The sequence below is a fragment of the Periplaneta americana genome, chromosome 16, assembly GCF_040183065.1.
Source record: "Periplaneta americana isolate PAMFEO1 chromosome 16, P.americana_PAMFEO1_priV1, whole genome shotgun sequence".
Lineage (NCBI taxonomy): Eukaryota > Metazoa > Arthropoda > Insecta > Blattodea > Blattidae > Periplaneta > Periplaneta americana.
Window position 1 is genome coordinate 41,806,333 of NC_091132.1, and position 22,356 is coordinate 41,828,688.

The window sequence follows — 22,356 nt, forward strand, 5'->3', positions numbered from 1 at the left end:
AAAGCTTCTCAACCGAATAATAGCAGGCATTTCCCATATTTATGCTGTGTTTAATTTCCTCCCGAGTGTCATTTGTATTTGTTACTGTTGCTCCAAGATATTTTAATTTTTCCACCTCTTCGAAAGATAAATCTCGTATTGTACGAAAAATAATGTTAAAACATTGTGTTGCTGAAAAAATTTCTATTTCGATTTCGTTGCGTCTTTAAAGAGCACAAATGTCTCATCGATCCTCTAAGGCCTACATCTGTAGTATAACTTTTTTCAAATTCTGTTCGCAGGCATTCTAGTGCCATTCATTTTTGTATTTATACTACATATTGTTTTATAGGCCTAATCTCTCCATTTTGCAGACGATTAAGTAATTATTGCCCAAGAACAGGATGACATTGAATATTTGGCAGGAAAATTAAAGGAAAAATATTGTAAGGCCTAGAAATTAATATACCTCAACAAAACAGATTATCTGAATTTGGGGAATAGACAAAGGTCTCTTCAAGTAGATGATGAAAATAATATGAAACCGGTTACTGAATTTAAATATTTGAGATTTAAAATTGACAATTGAAGGGTTTAGAGCCATAGTGGGCAAAGCGCCATTTATTAAAAACGGAGAAAGCAATGGTTAAAGTTAAGTGAATACCATAGTTTAATGAAGATTGATATATCATTTAGTTTGAATGTTTATACTTTATATTACTTGCTGTATGTTTCCGTTGAATTATGGTAATAACTTCATTTTAGCACTTGTTTTCTACAGTTTTAGTAAATGGCGCTTGGCCCACTATGGTTCTAAACCTTCAATTATGGTACTCATAACAGAAAAATAGGAGAACGAATCACTGAATCCTGTAAACCATTAAATGCTCTAAATTCTATGATCTGGAGTAAACATACAACAAAAATAGATAATTTCAAATATTAAATGGGCTACAATAATAAAATACATTTTGACTTATGCTCCAGAAGTTTGGCAAATTTAAATTACACTTAAAAAGAAAATTGAAATAATAGAAGTAGACTTTCTAAGAAAGTATACAGGGCGAACCGTAAGTAATGTCATGAATTTCAAGTGGTTATTCATTGAGATATTTTAAACAAAAAAGTTTAAAATAATTTCGCTCGTTTTTGCTTTCTTTTCGAGAAAAAAAATTGTTTTATATGAAACATTTCATAGCGTGTTTTGGGAAAGCCATTGATTTAATTCCCAATATGGTCAGTCAATTTAAGAGAACCGTGCATTGTGATAATAAATGATTCAGGGAATTTAAATTTTGTTCTTTAAATGTGCAGAAATTAGATCTGAAGAAATGTAACTTTTCGTTCCGCAAAGGAATATTACAAAGTCACATATGTTCGGATCAAATTCCTGTAGATTTAAAGGAGAAAACTAAATTTCTTTCAATCATTTATTATGATAATACACTTACTTACTTACTTACTTACTTACTTACTTACTTACTTACTTACTTACTTACTTACTGGCTTTTAAGGAACCCGTAGGTTCATTGCCGCCCTCACATAAGCCCGCCATTGGTCCCTATCCTGAGCAAGTTTAATCCAGTCTCTACCATCATATCCTACCTCCCTCAAATCCATTTTAATATTATCTTCCCATCTACGTCTCGGCCTCCCCAAAGGTCTTTTTCCCTCCGGCCTCCCAATTAACACTCTATATGCATTTCTGGATTCGCCCATACGTGCTACATGTCCTGCCCATTTCAAACGTCTGGATTTTATGTTCTTATTATGTCAGGTGAAGTATACAATGCGTGCAATTCTGCGTTGTGTAACTTTCTCCATTTTCCTGTAACTTCATCCCTCTTAGCCCCAAATATTTTCCTAAGAACCTTATTCTCAAACACCCTTAATCTCTGTTCCTCTCTCAATGTGAGAGTCCAAGTTTCACAACCATACAGAACAACCGGTAATATAACTGTTTTATAAATTCTAACTTTCAGATTTTTTGACGGAAGACTAGATGACAAAAGCTTCTCAACCGAATAATAACAGGCATTTCCCTTATTTATTCTGCGTTTAATTTCTTCCCGAGTGTCATTTATATTTGTTACTGTTGCTCCAAGATATTTGAATTTTTCCACCTCTTCGAAGGATAAATCTCCAATTTTTATATTTCCATTTCGTACAATATTCTGGTCACGAAACATAATCATATACTTAGTCTTTTTGGGATTTACTTCCAACCCTATCGCTTTACTTGCTTCAACTAGAATTTCCACGTTTTCCCTAATCGTTTGTGGATTTTCTCCTAACATATTCACGTCAACCGCATAGACAAGAAGCTGATGTAACCCGTTCAATTCCAAACCCTCTGTGTTATCCTGAACTTTCCTAATGGCATATTCTAGAGCGAAGTTAAAAAGTAAATGTGATAGTGCATCTCCCTGCTTTAGCCCGCAGTGAATTGGAAAAGCATCAGATAGAAACTGGCCTATACGGACTCTGCTATATACGGACTCATAATACACTGCTCTCTTAAATTTACTGAGCATATGGGGAATACAATCAAGGCTTTCCCAAAACACGCTATGAAAATTTTCATATAAAACAATTTTTATCTCGAAAATGAAGCAAAAATGAGCAAAATTGTATTAAAATTTTTCGTTTGAAATATCTCAAAGAATAACGCCCTGAAATTAATGATATTACTTACGGTTCACCCTCTACACTAATTGCAAACTCCTATAAATTATACTACGAACCGTCACTGGTATCTCTACAGTAGACACCTATTTTAAAAGTTATATCCCTCATACATTATCAAAATTGTGTCCATCCCTGAACTAACTTCTCTTTGTGGTATTCGAACACGAAGCGGTTGAGAAAGCACGCGACAATTTTCTACATGATTTACTCTCGTCATGGTGAACATATGTATTACAGAATGACATTTGAAGGTTAACTGTAACTTTCTCTGAATAATTTCCACCCCGCCTTCTCTTTACAAAGTGTCAGGTATTACTGTCGTTTTGAATCTTATTATTACTATTATTATTGCTTTCTCATCTTTGTGGTGTTTTTTAAAAGACAGGAACGGTTACATTGACAAGTTGCTATCTTTCTGTTGCTCACGTATATTGAGAGTATACCATGCTGTTATACACGTGGATAGAATGACAGGCATTTTCAGTTGGGTATGATGCGTAGAGGAAGTTCCTTTTTTCTCCAAGCTTCGGTATAACTTTCGAAGATGATATAATTGTGGTTAATATGAAGGACTATTTGGTCCCAGGTAGTCTTAATTTGATCAACCGTCTCTGCATTTAATAGATTTTTCGATCCTAACCGGTTTATTATTGGGTGTATATGATAGACTAATAATATAACAATATCAGTTAGTTAACTCTTAACTTGGCAAAGCTTCATTTCTCACTCTAGTTTATTAAACCTTGTCGGACCGTAAAGAAAACAACTATTGCATTGTTCATATTTTTATATGTTGTACAATGTTGTATTATAATATTGTGAAATTTTAATTTGTGCGAGATCGTGCGTATTTGCTTGTTTTCCGCACAGAACCAATACGCGGTAAGTGTGAAATACCACATTCAGTATTCCCAAAGTAACACACATAACAATTTCCCTCTTCTTACCGCTTAAGCGCGACATTCATTTTACTGCTTTAGGCTTTTAACGTATTATTTTTAGAGACGTTTAACATAGTAATAATTATAAATTGGAAACTTACCACTGCAATTTCATCTAAATTGCAATGTTAGTTATTGTTTTTAAATATTTGCAAAAATTAAGTAAAGTCTACTACTCCACAAAACTTATTGCATTCCTGATACAAGTAACATTAAGGAAGCCGTGAAAAAAATCAACAAGATTCCAGATGCGGATGTTATTACTGCAATATGTTATATAAATAATATTGTTAAAATATTAAAATGAAAAATAAATCATTACAAAACCTTACCGCTTGTTTTAAGTTCGCATTTATAGACTGGGGGAAAAAAAGACAGACGTATATCACGGCCTGCTGGAGTATAGTAAACACAGAAAACATTTTATAGCAACAATGTTGAAGAAAGATATTTTGATTTTCCGAAGTTGCCGTCATTAAACACAAACCAACATGGAGATTTCATTGCAACTAATTAGAAATTCGTCTTTCAGGTATGTAATAAACGATCTTCACACAAAATAATGTACGATACACGAGCGGTATGTTTGTTTTCATGTTCTCGGAAATTAAAAAAAGCTCAACTACGTTTCGCTTTTTCAATCTTTTCCTCGACCATGAAAACGTCAACATACCGCTCTTGTAACGTATATTACTATTTCCTACCATTTTTTTCTACTGTTTTATTAAAATTATAGCATATAGCCTATTAACCTGTTGTCTCCAATATGATACATTGTCATTTTAACGGTTAAGTCAATTTGCGAGACAAATTCAATCAAACCCATTTGTAAATCTACCCAGCGCATATCAATTGGAGTGGAACTGGTGAAGCACCAAAACGTGAATTTATATGATTATGATGGATGGGTGAACAGATGGGTGTATTAATGGGTGAATTGATGGGTAAATGGACCGATGGGTGAATTTAATGTTGTAGTGTAGGTAAATTCCACACGTATTTATATTGAGTTCCATAATGTCTGACAGACGACGTAAACATTGGCGGCAGGGGAAGGGAGAAGGATAATTGCTATTCAACCAGTGGCAAAAGCCACCTTTCGGGCTTATCTTGAAGTTGAGCGGTCTAAAGCGTTTTATCTCATCCCAACTTCAGGATAAGCCTGGAAAGTGACCTCTTGCTTTGGTTGAATAGCAATTATCATTCTCCTTTCCATTGTCGGCAAAGTTTACGTCGCCTATCAGACATTATGGGACGCAGTACAGGCCACAAATTCCTACTGGGTGAGAAATAGGCAACCAATTTTGCATGGAGTCCTTTGTCGTCAGCGGGGTTTCCTTAGGTGCCATAAATCTACGACATGGACGTTCAAGATTTTCATTTCTTACAGAGGACAGCATGCTAAAAATATTATTGCCTTTTAAAATCCATCGTCCTCACCAGAATGTGAAAGCGCGAACTTCTGATCCAACGGCTACCATGGTGATGATAATGATGATGATGATGATGATGATGATGATGATTATGATGAAGATATATTAAGAAGTAGTCTACATCTTTGGAATAACGGTTAGCGCGTCTGGCCGCGAAACCAGGTGGCCCGGGTTCGATTCCCTGTCGGAGCAAGTTATATGGTTGAGGTTTTTTCCGGGGTTTTCCCTCAACCCAATATGAGCAAATGCTGGGTAACTTTCGGTGCTGGATTCTGGACTCATTTCACCGCCATTATCACCTTCATTTCATTCAGACGCTAAATAACCTGAGATGTTGATAAAGCGTCCTAAAATAACCTACTAAAAATTGAGAAGTAACTTCACACCATATGTATAGAGTAATACCACAGTCTAGTATATACAGTCACGAAGCTCAATACGTAGTAAATATACATCCATAGTTGCTAACCACTAGGATCGCTAATATCGCCTCATTACAGAAAATGCAAAATAGTACCGGCACAGTCTATTGTTCCTAGTACCCTCAAAACTCAAGCTTCATGACTGTATATACTAGACTGTGGTAATACGAAGTTAGCTACTGGCATAGCTCAGTCGGCTAAGGCGCTTGCCTTCCAATCCGGAGTTGCGCTCGGGCGTGGGTTCGATTCTCGCTTGGGCTGATTACCTGGTTGGGTTTTTTCCGAGGTTTTTCCCAACTTTAAGGCGAATGTCAGGTAATCAATGGCGAATCCTGGACCTCATCTCGCCAAATACCATTTCGCTATCACCAATCCCGTCGACGCTAAAATAACCTAATAGTTGATACAGCGTCGTTGAATAACCGACTAAAAAATACGAAGTTTACGAGGGCAGCGCCAGTCGGTCACTGACAAGTTTCCACGGAGCTGTCAGGTCCTGAGACACTGCACCTTGTTGACACGTCTACCAGTTGTTGGACGAGCCGTGATGTCATGATGGACAAGTGGAGATAATTGCTACCCAGACGCCACAACACCGCTGTGATGACAATCATTTGTAATTCATTTCAACGGACAGTCGCGGGAGGAGGGGGGGTTTCCGCATGCTTCGGTAAAGGCGGCCACGTCTTCAATGTTACTTTGTTTTAATGACAGTGCGAACCTGGACCCAGAATGGCTCTTTCTTTATAGTCCGGTCAGCTTACTTCATACCCTAAGGGTGAAACCTAACCATTTTTTATATATTATTATAATATGCCGAAGTACATATGATATTTCCATGCAGATATTCTGCGTCATCATACGATGAAAGAGTAATGGAACGGAGAAAAATTCTCTCCGGCGCCGGGACTTGAACCCGGGTTTTCAGCTCTACGTGCTGACGCTTTATCCACTAAGCCACACCGAATTCCACCCCGGCGTCGGAAGAATCCTCTCAGTTTTAAGTTCCAACTCTTGGGTTCCCTCTAGTGGCCGCCCTCTGCACTACGTCATAGATATCTATGAACCTAGGACCGAAGTCCACACATGTGCTGAGGTGCACTCGTAATGAGTGACTATTTGGCCGGGATCCGACGGAATAAGCGCTGTCTTAAATCACGAAGCGTCAGCACGTAGAGCTGAAAACCCGGGTTCAAATCCCGGCGCCGGAGAGAATTTTTCTCCGTTCCATTACTCTTTCATCGTATGATGACGCAGAATATCTGCATGGAAATATCATATGTACTTCGGTACATTATAATAATATATATGATATGCGTAAATCACTTCGTGATTTAAGACGGTGCTTATTCCGTCGGATCCCGGCCAAATAGTCACTCATTACGAGTGCACCTCAGCACATGTGTGGACTTCGGTCTAGGTTCATAGATATCTATGACGTAGTGCAGAGGGCGGCCACTAGAGGGAACCCAAGAGCTGGAACTTAAAACTGAGACGATTCTTCCGACGCCGGGGTGGAATCCGGTGTGGCTTAGTGGATAAAGCGTCAGCACGTAAAGCTGAAAACCCGGGTTCAAATCCCGGCGCCGGAGAGAATTTTTCTCCGTTCCATTATTCTTTCATCGACTAACCATTTTCCCTTATTACTACATATGCTAGTGGATTTTGGTGATTTTCTAGTTTGCAGGTTATATTTTCTTTTACAAACTTCGTTTAGAATTTCGATACTGATAAATACTACAATTGGTAGTGATTTTGTAACTGTTATGTTGACAGATGAGACAAATGTTGTCAGTACTGGCGTTCCATTAAATTAAAATTGTACTAGGTTTTTGAGACGGTTACTTGAAGCTAGTGAAATTTGAACATACTATTTAATTAATATTAATACATAATAGTTATTTTATGTGTTGCGTTGTGGTTATAATTCAAGACTATAGTCAGGTAAGTTTTCGGAGTTAGTACTAACACTTTTATGTGGTCAAACAAAATACATTTTTAGGTTGTCTCGTAAATCAATTGTTTAGTCAAATTAATGAATTTCATATTGCCAGACAAAATACCTAACATATTGATCCCTTTCTCGTATAGTTTGCCTACGAAAATATGTTATTAATTATTGAATTATTTAGATTGAAATTTCAACATTAAGGTAAAGTACGGTACGTAAATAAGTCATTCAATAGGATGGTGTGATATCTGGTAACAGCTGACAACACTGACAAGACGGCAATATTTGCTGTTTAGAAACTGTTCTTACCTGATCCTCACTATACACTTCGGCATGATTTGGCCTATTGCGCGCCCTATATATGCGACGATTGTCGAAGTCCGACAGTCGTTCAGGATGCCAATCGTGTATCCAACGCTGACAGGTGGGCTATACCGCCTTAGTCCCTGATAGAACCAGGTTCCATCCGCAGATAAGTAGCCCGTTGAGCCCCAGAGGCCCAGAGCCCCAAGTTCTTCCCGCATCAGCATTGTGAAACTGACGCTGACAGGTGGGCCATCCTGTCTTAGCCCCTGATAGAGCTAGGTCCCATCCGCAGATACACTAATAAGCTCCAGAGGTCAGAACTTCCCGAGTGCAAGCGTACGCTTAAATGTACGTATTTTCCTCCTTATGAGGAAGGGATAAGGTGTAAGAGATCTGCACGGACCAAAAAGTTTAAAGCCCGGGCTAGTCCTTTCACCTCTGAACCCGTGTCCGAAATTGTTTTTAAAAGCAATACCTGAGTCCGCACGTAACTTCAAAGCGTCCATAGGAGCCCGCTGAAGGATAAAATAAGAGATCAGTAAAGTTTAATTAACTTATTCGTGTTACAATGCAAACGGGGTAATGATAACCTCATACGGGGAAACCAAAAAATAATAAGTAAATCAATATATGCAGTGTGAAAATGAGTAGGCCTACTCACTGATCATTGCTGATCCACGTTGTCACTCATCTTCTGTACTGGTGAACATACGATTTAATGTAATTTATTGTTGATTTGGATAGATTTCTAAATTTAAAATGTGCGTCTTGCATATTTCAAACGTGAAGGCATAAGACAAGGATGTTCTCTAATTCTTGGTTACAGTCGTAGAAATAAGATTTCCCATTTCTTCATTTATGTGGTGGAAGATTATTAATATTTTTATTTATTATAATGCAGTCGGCCTGGATGGCGCAGTTGGTAGTTCTGTGCCCGAGATTGCGGGTTAGATTCCGGCCCAGGTCGATGAAATTTGAAGGGTCCAGGGAAAAAAGCAGGTAAGTCACTTTTTCCATGGAACCTGGTCTTTTCGCTGTACGCCAAAAATTTAAAGGCAAATAAACCCATGACTAATCTGTTTCTTTTCCTGTTTCATAACTCTAAAAGATAGTCCTTTCCATTGAGAATCTAATGGCACCTCAAACTCTATCTCGACAAAAAAGTGACTTACCTGTTTTTTTCCCTGTATCCTTCATTTAAATGTGCTTAAATGCGACAGGCTCATGACAGTAGATTTACTGGGATATAAAAGAACTCCTGTAGGACAAAATTCCGGCACACCGGCGACGCTGATATAACCTCGGCAGTTGCAAGCGTATTTAAATAAAAACACGATATTAAAATAAATTAATTTAATTTATTTTTCTGAATTGTCTGAAGCTAGATATTTCAAGCGCTCTGTTCTTTCAATATTATTTATTCCGATTTATATATTGTATGCATGTTATAGAACTTATTCTGGAAAATTTTACAAATAGACTATTATAATCGCGGTTCATTTAATTACAACAATTTTTTCACTCATCATAATGAAATAAAGATTAGAATCCTGCGAAATAATAGTTGGAGCTGTTATTAACCAAGGAGTCAGACTATGGTTCACTTTCACCCACACTTTTCAATGTTTATATTGACGAAGTCATTAAAAATCGACTTCTGACACTAAAGGATATTTTAACTGATGATATTGAGTGCTCTGCCCGAAGACAGGTACACCTATAGCCCTTATGCGAGGCAGTCCTGTGAACGGGAAATAAATTCCTCCATTACCCACGTCGGAAATTGAACCACGGGCCATTAGTAGGCAGGCACACACGCTATCCACATACTCGTAACCACAGCGGCAGACTTTTAACTCTTAATAACATAAATTTTAATACTTTTCTCTTTGTTGATATCAGCTTTCTGAAGGGAGATCTGAAACTGAAGTCAAAGCTATAATAATAATAATTTATCTATAGTTATCTCACTAGAGGTTTTGATTTATCTAGAGAAAATCAAAACTCGAGTGGGAATTAATTCATTATTCTATAGGAAAGAGACATTTTAAGTCGAACATGGAAAAGATTGTATGAATATTTTTGAGACGAAAAAGGCCGAAAGATTTAATCTTTGATGATGATTTTTGAGTAGAACTTGGAAAACATTGTAGCCTATGAATATTTTGAGACGAAAAAGGCCGTAAGATTTAATCTTTGATTATGATTTTTGAGTCGGACTTGGGAAACATTGTAGCCTATGGATATTTTTGAGACGAAAAAGGCCGAAAGATTTAATCTTTGATGATGATTTTTGAGTCGGACTTGGGAAACATTGTAGCCTATGGATATTTTTGAGACGAAAAAGGCCGAAAGATTTAATCTTTGATGATGATTTTTGAGTCGGATTTGGGAAACATTGTAGCCTATGGATATTTTTGAGACGAAAAATGCCGAAAGATTTAATCTTTGATGATGATTTTTGAGTCGGACTTGGGAAACATTGTAGCCTATGGATATTTTTGAGACGAAAAAGGCCGAAAGATTTAATCTTTGATGATGATTTTTGAGTCGGATTTGGAAAACATTGTAGCCTATGGATATTTTTGAGACGAAAAATGCCGAAAGATTTAATCTTTGATGATGATTTTTGAGTCGGACTTGGGAAACATTGTAGCCTATGGATATTTTTGAGACGAGAAAGGCCGAAAGATTTAATCTTTGATAATGATTTTTGAGTCGGATTTGGGAAACATTGCAGCCTATGGATATTTTTGAGACGAAAAATGCCGAAAGATTTAATCTTTGATAATGATTTTTGAGTCGGATTTGGGAAACATTGTAGCCTATGAATATTTTTGAGACGAAAAATGCCGAAAGATTTAATCTTTGATGATGATTTTTGAGTCGGACTTGGGAAACATTGTAGCCTATGGATATTTTTGAGACGAGAAAGGCCGAAAGATTTAATCTTTGATGATGATTTTTGAGTCGGACTTGGGAAACATTGTAGCCTATGGATATTTTTGAGACGAAAAAGGCCGAAAGATTTAATCTTTGATAATGATTTTTGAGTCGGATTTGGGAAACATTGCAGCCTATGGATATTTTTGAGACGAAAAATGCCGAAAGATTTAATCTTTGATGATGATTTTTGAGTCGGACTTGGGAAACATTGTAGCCTATGAATATTTTTGAGACGAAAAACGCCGAAATATTTAATTTTTGATGATGATTTTTGAGTCGGATTTGGGAAACATTGTAGCCTGTGAATAATTTTGAGACGAAAAAGGTCGAAAGATTTAATCCTTAATGATGATTTTGAGTCGAACTTGGAAAAGATTGTATGAATATTTTTGAGACGAAAAAGGACGAAAGGTTTAATCCATGATGATGATTTTGATGATGATGATGAAATCACATTCAACATATGCCAGATACCAGAAGTACTAAGGCTGCCTTTCATTACAGTCCTATGGGAAAGAGACGTTTTGGATCGATCTTTGAATGGCTTGTAAGAACAGTTTTGAGACGAAAAAGACCGAAAGATTTAATCCTTAATGATGATTTTGAGTCGAAATGGGAAAAGATTGTATGAATATTTTTGAGACGAAAAAGACCGAAAGATTTAGTTTTTAAAGTTGACGACGACGACGACGACGACGACGACGACGACGACGATGATGATGATGATGATGATGATGATGATGATGATGATGATGAAATCATATCCAGCGGACGCCAAATACCAGAAGTACTAAGGCTGCCTTTCATTACAGTGCAGTCTAGAGATGAACAACGATCGAGAAAACGAGAGTAATAGCGCCCGCAAAGCCGAAAACCCGCACAATGTTGTATACGTCGCGTCGTTGACGTAAAGACTGCTTGTGAGTGTTTCGAGACGTCGAGATTGAACACTCCCGAAGTCCCGAACGTCAAGCAGCCTTGAATCGCCACAATTGTTTATACCTGACTGAACTTTTATCTACTTTGGCAACTGTTACATAAACAATCAAGTAGACAATATGAAACATAATCTCTACCTTTCAGTGTACAATAATCCGTTCCCCAGTCTTTATTTAATTGCTAGGCCCTTATTAAAAGGCTAGGGATTTTCTTTTCATATGTTTGAGATCAAGTGTGCAATATCAAGTAAAAATATATTAACGTTATGTTTTATGTTTCTTAGAAATGTAAATTTATTTGAGAATTGTTTTTTTTTCTATTTATACATATAACCATAGGTAATATCATATAATAGAACCAGAACATTTTGATAACTAAGATACTGTTCTGTTTTGTCTTTTTGTTTCATTTAAACATTTATAATGTTATTTATTTCAATGATGTATGTTATTCAAAGTTACGAAATCTTTCCATGCCGACCAAATGCTATTTCGAGAATGATGAGCGAGACTCGAAGCGCACGAGAATGACGAGACGAGACGAGACTCGAAAGACAAAAGAAAAGAACGCTGCGAGCGAGAATGGCAGTTAGTTTTATTCATCTCTATAGGAAAGAGACATTTTGAGTTGAACCTGGAAAAGATTGTATGAATATTTTTGAGACGAAAAAGGCCAAAAGGTCTTTAATCCTTGATGATGATAGTGATGATGATGATGATGGTGGTGGTGGTGGTGGTGGTGGTGGTGGTGGTGTTCATATATTGATATGATGTCTAGCTTACACCCAAAACAACATGGACATAACATTAACCATGCCTTTTGCACACCTCTACTCCCTCTTACTTATCTGCCCGATTCCACAGTCTTTCTCGGTATCATAACTTAAATACTCGGTCACAATATGATAACACGCTAGAAATACCACTCCACACATCATCTCTTTGTTCATCTTTCACTGTTGCTACTTCTCGTCACTGGAATTCTCTGCCGCCTGAAGTCAAGGGCTGCTGCACTTTAGTTTCCTTTAAATGTAAATTAGAAAAATATCTTATGATGAGTTGCCAGACCTAACGCGTTGCAAATATTTAATGGAATGTGTTCCACTGTATTTATTTTTATTTTATTTTTTTGTTTCTTATTATTGTGTAATCATGTAAATCGTGTTTATTTATCACTTAACGCCAATATGTATCCCACTGTGTTGTTTTTTATTATTAATCTATTTTTGTGTACATTTTATTCAATTGTCGGTTTATTGTTTAATTATGTAAATCCTACTTAATTGTAATCTAATACTAATATGTATACTAATGTGTTTATTTTTATTTCTACTGTGTACATTTTTTATTGAATTATCGGCTTCTGTTTTTATGTGATTCGTATTTGATTCTAACAACATTAATATGTATTCCACTATGTTTATTTTTATTTCATGAGGTAAATTTTTATGTAACTACCTCTTTTGATCTCATTATGTACCTAAATTGTATCAGTATGTAATTACTTAATTCTGACCCAGTTTTATGTTCAACTATGTAAGCAAGTTTTAATCCTGGTTGAGTGTAAGAGAAGGCCTTACGGCCTTAACTCTGCCAGTTTAAATAAAGCCATTATTATTATTATTATTATTATTATTATTATTATTATTTATTATTAGGCGAATTTGAAATCAACGACCTTTGTCGTCACATAGACCTAACGTTAATGTTACACCTTAGCCTAGCTTCACTATTAAATAATTAAAACTATATCAGAGGATTTCAATTACGGCAAAATAAGAGTTCAGTATGAGTCTCGTAGCTCATGAGTGCGTTATTGCATCCCAGTTAATTAAAAGCTTCCCTAATCGTATGAACTGATTTATGGCTGTGTCAGCTGTAACGGGCATCGTGGTTTTCAATTGTGCACTGGGGAATATTCCATGGTCAGTTGCAGCGAGGATCTCTTACAGGGAATTGCTGATCTTCTCGAAATCCATTCTGCTGTCTGTAATGAGGGAGGTCATGCAACGAGCTAAGCATCTATTGTTTATGAGAGACTTCAGTTTTCCTCTATCAGACCTGTCCTTGATATTCGTTTCGGCCTTAGCATGGAAATTTTAGACAAATACTCAATTTCCCCCGTACTATTGAGTTAATTGGGCACCCTTCTTTGTGGTTACAAACAATAAATTACGAAGAAATTGGGTGTGAACGGCCGTGAACTTTTTTGTGGGCATTGGTGTAAATTACGTGAACTGTTGGTTCCCATGTGTCTCGCGTTATAAATATTCCTTCCTTGAAATTAAGATAACTGAAATTATCTCTCCTATGGGAACAGTTTTATATACTCAATAAAAAAAAAAAACGTACATCTCACCACATGAACCTTATTTCCCCGAAGACAGGGATGGTTTATCCCACAAACATTATTTGTTCCCTCCCATATAATTTAAATTATATACTGAATCGTCGTCGAAGATAATCACATGCTTATCAGCTACGGAGTTCGTGGATTCAAATCAGACAAAGGCTTTGGATGCAGCGTCTGTGATTCAGTGCTAGCGCGCTGATCTTCTGTCCGGGTTCGATCCCCGGCCAGGTCGTGATGGAATTTGTGGTGAACAAAGCAGAAGCTGCAGAGTGTTTTTTTTTTTCGGGGGTACTCCCGTTTCCCTCTATCATTTCACCAACACTTTCCACTTCCCTTCTTGCATCATCATCATCTCCGTTTTTCCCCCATTCCGGGTTTGCGACAGATGCTGAGTCGGCTGCAGGCCGCCACTGAATTTAGACTCCGTGGTAAGCGGTCATTAGTTGCTGATGGTAGAGCGCGAACTTTGATGACCTAAAAATCTAATTAAATGATCAACAAAATGCCCTTATAACGAATGGAAAAATGACATAAAATCAAAAGAAAATGACATTTAAATATTATTCAACGTACTCGCACCACAACTTCTTAAAAATTAGTCACTTTGTTTCAATGACTGCCCTGCAAATCTCGGAGAAAGGGGGCAACTTCCTGGAATTTGGATAAGGTAAAGGAAAAGAACATGCAACAAAATGAACTATAGATTTTAATGAGGGTTTAAAATGTGTTTCAATCAGAGGTGGTCTATGTCAGTGCCTTCAATCTTCGTCTCCTCTTTCCGCGCATCACTTTTGTTACCAAATCTTCCAGATGAGGGAATGTGAATGACAAAACAAATTGTGGGCGCAGCGTGCATTTTTGCAATGTAAAAAAGGTAAAGGTAAAGGTATCCCCGTAACATGCCATGAAGGCACTTGGGGGGCATGGAGGTAGAGCCCCATGCTTTCCATGACCTCGGCACTAGAATGAGGTGGTGTGGTCGGCACCACGCTCTGACCGCCTTTTACCCCCGGGAAAGACCCGGTACTCAATTTTATAGAAGGCTGAGTGAACCTTGGGGCCGTTCTGAAAGTTTGGCAACGAGAAAAAATCCTGTCACCACCAGGGATCGAACCCCGGACCTTTCAGTCCGTAGTCAGCTGCTCTACCAACTGAGCTACCCGGCCGCATTTTTGCAATGTATGTGATAAAAATACTGTCTATTACAGGTAGACATCCCTTCCGAACCATGTTGAGAACACAACGTCCTGTCCAGGACATGGTGAAAGATTCCCCGCTTCGAAACATAAATTCTAAAGACACCCTCGTACCGACAAAAGAAGTAATGGTTAAAGTCCTCACTTAAACTAAGCTGCTGTCAAGCATTTTATATTACTTCCGTTGTGTGAAATGAAGTCTTCAATGGAATGAGGGCTGGACTTTAGAGTCTGTTTCAAACTATAAAACTCAAACTTCACTGTTATTCACTTATTCAATAGGTAATTACTACTGGCCTATTTTGTTAGAAAATGATTTAACAGACCTATCGGTAAAGAAGAAATTAAATGCATTCCAAATGATCTAAAAGTTCTTCAGAGTATTAAAAATGACAAAAAAAAAAAGACGAAAAAATAAAAATGACCTAATAAAATGCAAAGAATGCAATATAAGAAATTACTTTTTTTACGTTGATATTAACATAGAAAGGATTTCTATATTAATAGGCATCGTCCTAATGTGAAAAATAAGAAGATGACTTTTTATCAAGATCCGTCCCCTACTGATGAGTGTACCATGGACTCTTCAGTGGGGCTCATAGTACCTCGTGGGACCGAGGATGAGGGACCGCGGCGATGCCTAAGTGGAAAGGTAAAGGAATTCTGCAGACTGAAGTGGAGTTTGGTTGCTGCCCGTAGGGGAATCTGTAGATTGGGAGAATTTTGGGCATGCACATCATTCCATCCGGGTACCACAATGGGCCCATTCAAGATGCCTACGTGTGAGGGCAGTCCCAGCCCATGCCCCTCTCTTAATGGAGGACTAGTATAGTAATAAGTCTTTGGATACCTACGAGAGACAGAAGTGTTTGCGACACACGAAAGATCTTGTTGCTGAAAGAGACGAAATTTATTGGCCGTTCCAACTATTCTAACTATATCATCTGCCGTTTCAGGAGTGTATTTTAAGATATGGGTTTCGCATTTCAAAACATTATTGGCACTAAACTTTAGGCTATACGTATGTAGCCTGTATTTAGTATTACATAGACGTAGGCCTAAGTATTCTACTAAATGTTGGCCAAGTATGTAATATGTAATTTATAATATTTATAGCTTGTTTTTTCTGTGTATAGGACATATGGATTTAACATTTCCGTAAGAAACCTATAGGCTATATATACCAGTGGCGGCTGATTGACTGAGGCAAATGAGGCCGGGCCTCAGTCACTTGGCTTAACTGAAATCAAATTTTGTGTTTTTATGTAATATATTAGTTATTTGAATGAAGCATATATCGCTGTAGAAGCATTTGAAAACTTTTATGTATATAGAACTGTTTTGCAGTAAAATTTGTTCCTGAGGCCGGGATCGCTCTTGCCGGGTCTAGCTTGTGATGTATGTAGACTTGTTTTGCAGTAAAATTAGTTCCTGAGGCAGAATCGTTCGTGCCGGGTCTGGCTTAATGCATTTCATGTTCTTTCGCGGGCTTTGAGTTGACGCTTAAAACGTTGTAGCTGAGGCACAATTCGTATGGCCTGGTCAGGTTTCACTCGTCCCATCCATGGGCCGGCCTCAAGGGTAGAGTGGGGTGGGAATAGCAGTGGCGACTTGTTTTCCTAACTAGGCCATGAATAACAAAATTCCAGCTCTTTGGCAGGCAGAGACCCACTCGATTCTCTCCCCTTATTTCTCAGTTTATGACATAAGCGAGGGTGTTCTACTATTGTACTTCGTAGTACAGTAGTGAATCTGGGCCAAAGTTGTTATGTATTTTGGGAAAATATAAACAGAAACAAATGAGAGAAATAATTCTGGTGTAGTTAATTCATTGTTAGAGTGTCCTTTTTCGAGAAGAAATAATACTAAAAGAAAGGAAGTTTTAAATAAAGAGAGAGACTACCGAGATACCTACGACATTGCTGATAATTTTTCTGACACATAATCTTAAAACGCGAGTTTCTATTGCATCCTGGTATGGGCAACATAAATGGTTATGTGGTAATGTGAGGCAAAATAAACTTCTCTTGGCCTTGTTTGTTGCTGTAAAAGAAAAAAAATAAAAAGAAAAGAAAGAAAGGGGAATTTCAACACATAATATGGGTTGCTTCATCACACTGAAACAATCACTGAAACTCACAGCATAACAGCTTATTTGGTGAGTGAAATTATTATTTTTCATTGATAGTAATAAGAATAGGCTAATAATAATAATAATAATAATAATAATAATACAGTAATAATGATATTAATAATATAATAACAATAATAATTAATATCATAAACAAACATTCCTATCGGAAGCACTTAAACTACGTAGTTGCATCTGGCCTCACCGAGGATTTCGATCACCGGCCGCTACTGATATATACATATGGACAATTAAGAAATAACTCAATCAGTTGTGCATGTTTAGAAATTATTGGCAATTTGTAAAAACAAAAGAACATCATTCTGGTTATTAAGTAACGGCAGAAGAGTTAGAGGTAGAAAAAAAATATCAGATGATAGACGACATTAAGATTATATGAATCATATGAGGAGACAAAGATGAAGGCAGAAAATAGAAAAGACTGGAGAATACTGGGTTTGCAGTGAAAGACCTGCCTTTGGGTAGAACACTGTGAATGAATGAAGTCAAAGCCTAACGAGTGTTCGCCTGGAAACAGGTTTCACTCAATACGCCTCCGTGTGAAAAGTGACATGGACGGGTAACAACACAATGATCCTCGCAGCCATGATAACTGGTTTCTATAATTGGATTTCCCTAGCTAGCATAGCTGCCCAAATCTGGTGGGCACTGGTCCCATAAGCTGGCCGAAATTTCATGAGAAAATTGTGCTTCGTTTTCATAATGGCGAGGAGAATGACGAAATTGATATTTAAAGATGCTGATTTCTTGTTTGCAGAGATTTCTTACCAAGACGGGAGAGAATAATTTCCCATAGAAAAGATTATTTAGTATAATGGACGAAAAAGATTTGAAAATGCAGTTTAGAATATCAGAAACGGATATTTTGAATAGTAAAGAAAGTGATTTAGAATTTCCAACTGATAGGTAAGAACTTAATATTTAAATGATATACGGTACCTTTTTATTGAAGAAACGTTTAATCAATCTTCGGTTGCATCAAAGACAGCAACTAAAGTGATAAGAATAAAAAATTAATTATGCAATGTTTTATGGTATTTGAAGACATTAGAATAGTAACTCACCTACACTACATTATAATATTTTGAGACCAATCTTTTTTAATTGCTACTAAACTCATCTTCTATCATTACATCACAAGTAATCCACAGTATATGAAACCAATGTTGAAACAACCGATTTAAATCAAAACCATTTAACATTTCCTTGTGATGGGTTAGTTCATGTTAGGTTAGGCCTACATTGCAAAGCTACAAATACTCCGGTTAAATATTTCGCCATTTTAAAATCTTCATTGAACATCATCTATCACCATCTCTATTCATCTTTATAATATTCAATGTATATTATTTATTTTCAATAAGTTTTTATCGTTTCGATAGCTACCACATCTTGTTGCAGAATATTATTTTTTTAAATTTTATTATGTTTTTTTTAAACATTAATTTACATTTTCTTTTTTGTTCATTTGGATGCCGATATTTTAAATCCAAGATTTGGACGGCTATCATTTCGATATACTACTTTCTGATATTTGATATTGTTATGAAATAACAAAAGAACTCACCATATAGGTCATTGCCTACAATTACACGAGATTACGTTCGGAATAACGATTTTACTATGATTTAGAAGGCTGTGATGACTTAATTAGAAATTAAATTAATTGACTTTATTTTAATTGTGTATTAGTTTGGTGAAATGCAAACGAATTAAATATGATTTAACTTTCGTATTTAAATTGAATTACACTTAGTTAATTCTGGATTAGTAACATGTTGGTGAAATCGCCCCTAAGAAGTTTATTGGGTTCCTGATGAAGATTGACCTCTTACTTAGTCAAAGGGTTACGAAACTGCAGACATGCAATCTCGAGACGAGAGAAATTTCACCTTTACAATACTATTATCACATACAATAATATTGTGTATATTATACATTATGTGATTGTGTGATAATCATTAACAAAACAAAAACCCCTAGCAAGAGCAATAAAGTCATTGCGATGCCAAGAGAAAGTAGAATTAATCATATCAGGTGAAGTAATAACTGCATTAGAACTGCAAGCAAATGTTAACACTGTAAGAGCAAAGTACTAGAGTGTGACCTTTCCATTATACTCTGTTAAGTATGTCAGAATAAATATTATGTATAGCTTGCTCATGTAATATTAAAATAAATTAAATTCGTGGCGCGACAGCCCATGAAGGCTTCATTCATTCATTCATTCATTCATTCATTCATTCATTCATTCATTCATTCATTCATTCATTCATTCATTCATTCATTCATTATCTTCCATAGATCTTACATGAGCAATGAAGCTTTAAGATGTGGAACAAGTCAAAATTTTACAATATTACAATTACAATTTTTACAAATTTTTACAGTATTTTACAATTTTTACAGTTTTACAATGTAGTAATTTTCTACAATGATGAGGTGAGGTCCGAGGATTCGCCAAAAGATTACCCGGCATTTGCCTTTTGGTTGGGGAAAACCTCGGAAAATCCCAACCAGGTAATCAAATCAAAGGGGGCAATGAAGTGATCCGAGGACTCGCCATAGACTATCCGGCTTCAGTCCCACGGCTGGGGAAAACCTCGGAAGAAACCATTTATTGAGACCAAAGGGGGATCCAACCCAAGCCCGAACGCAGCTCCGGATCAGAAGCCCAGCGAGTCTGCCGACTGAGCTACATCGATGGCTCTACTAAAAATATACAATACATAGCCAATCAGATTAATAAATTTACAAACGCAAACGATCATTCATCAGTTGACCTATATGTATAATAAAAAACAAGTAAGTTAATTAAATTTAAGGCATAAACAATTCAATCAGTTGTGATATAAAGAAATTGATAACACATATCATGCAAACTTCTTCAAATTACAAACACAAACAATTTATCAATAGAGCTATGCAGATTACTATTCAATTTAGAACATATAGTACAATTCATCGGCCAAAACTATACAAACATATACAATACAAAGTAAGCAGAATAATTCAATTTACAAGCATACTTTCATTAAGCTATACAAATTTGTGCAATTAATATCAAGCAGATTAATTCAATTTATAATCATAAACAATTCATCAGTTCAGCTATATAGACTACTATACAATTTACAGCATATACAATTCATCAATTGGGCTATACAGACTACCATTCAATTTACAGTATATACAATTCATCAGTAGAGCTATACAGACTGGTATTCATTTTAAAAGCATATACAATTCATCAGCCAAACTATACACACATATACAATGAAATTAATTCAATTTACAAACTTATTTTCGTTAAGCTATACAAAATTGTACAATTCATATGAAGTAGATTAATTCAATTTATAAGCTTAAAAATTCATCAGTTGACCTATACAGTATATTATTCAATTTACAGCACATACAATTCATCAGTTATGCTTCACGTCCACATGCCTCAGCAGAGGTGAACGATCATCCAACCAAAACGAAGGTATCGTATGGTTAGCACAAAGATCCGCACAGCAATTATAGCTGGTTTCCATAATCGGATTTCGCTAGCTAGCATAGCTCCCCACATCTGGATGGGCACCGGTCCCATACATTGGCCGAAATTTCATGAGAAAATTTCTTCCCTCCATGAGAACTCCAACAGCGCGCATTACATAACAAGAGTCCTGATTCCTTAGCCTAAGACCACAACACCACGGTGCGGTACTCGCTTAATATTATTTAACTATATCTATTAATTGTAAGATACTATGATTCCCAATCATATCTTTCTTTCAGACAATTTCGTAGCGACTATATCCCTAGTTGAGTCATGATTTATGATTTGATGCGCCTCACGCATTGTATTGTATTCATAAGAGCCTTATATTCCAATATTTTTCCGCCTCTTTTCTTATAACGTTCCAATCTGATGGAACTGCATCGCCTATAATTAAGTTCTCCCCACTTCTGTTCTTTACTGCTGTGTCAGGCTTATTGGATCCGCGGCTTTATCTATGTTTATAGTTTGATTCCAAATTGCTGTTGCCTGTCCAACTTCACGTGTTGATACAAGGGTTGGCATTTGTTCTGAGAGCAGATATCTTGCTTTATACAGAGTGAACCATTAGTAATATCGTTAATTTCAGATTATTCTTCGAAATATTTCAAACAAAAAAAAATTAATCTTCCATACTCGTATTTCTCACAGAGAATGGATTAGTTAACGAACTCTTGACTGAATCCATTTCAGTCCACAGAATAACAATACTAGTAAAACGCAAACAGATAAAGAGGAAGATAATATATTTGTTATCCTTGATAAATCAATGAATTCATTGCATCGTCAGTTGTAATAATAATAATAATAATGATGATAATAATAATAGATAATAAGCCACCGGCGTAGCTCAGTCGGCTAAGACGTTTGCCTGCTGATCCGTTCGGGCGCTGTTTCCCGATTGGGCTGATTACATGGTCGGGTTTTTTCCAAAGTTTTCCCTAACCATAAGGCAAATGTCAGGTAATCTATGGCGAATCCTCGACCTCAACTCGCTATCACCAATCCCATCGACGGTAAATAATCTCGTAATTGATACAGCGTCATTAAATAACCAAGTATAATAATGATGATGATAATAATAATAATAATAATAATAATAATAATAATAATAATAATAATAATAATAATAATAATAACTTACAAATGGCTTTTAAGGAACCCGCAGGTTCATTGCCGCCCTCACATAAGCCCGCCATCGGTGCCCATCCTGTGCAAGATTAATCCAGTCTCTATCATCATATCCCACCTCCCTCAAATCCATTTTAATATTATCCTCCCATCTACGTTCCGGCCTCCCCAAAGGTCTTTTTACCACCGGCCTCCCAATTAACACTCTATATGCATTTCTAAATTCGCCCATACGTGCTACATGTCCTGCCCATCTCAAACGTCTGGATCTAATGTTCCTAATTATTTCAGTGAAGAATACAATGAATGCAGTTCTGCGTTGTGTAATTTTCTCCATTCTCCTGTAACTTCATCCCTTTTAGCCCTAAATATTTTC

At 36.5% G+C, this 22,356-nt stretch overlaps 1 protein-coding gene across 1 annotated transcript in view; it reads left to right on the plus strand.

Moving 5' to 3' along the window:
• LOC138692288 (uncharacterized) overlaps positions 1 to 22,356 on the plus strand; it is a 646,074-nt gene that overhangs the window by 402,907 nt on the left and 220,811 nt on the right. The gene's annotated exons all lie outside the window — the stretch shown is intronic.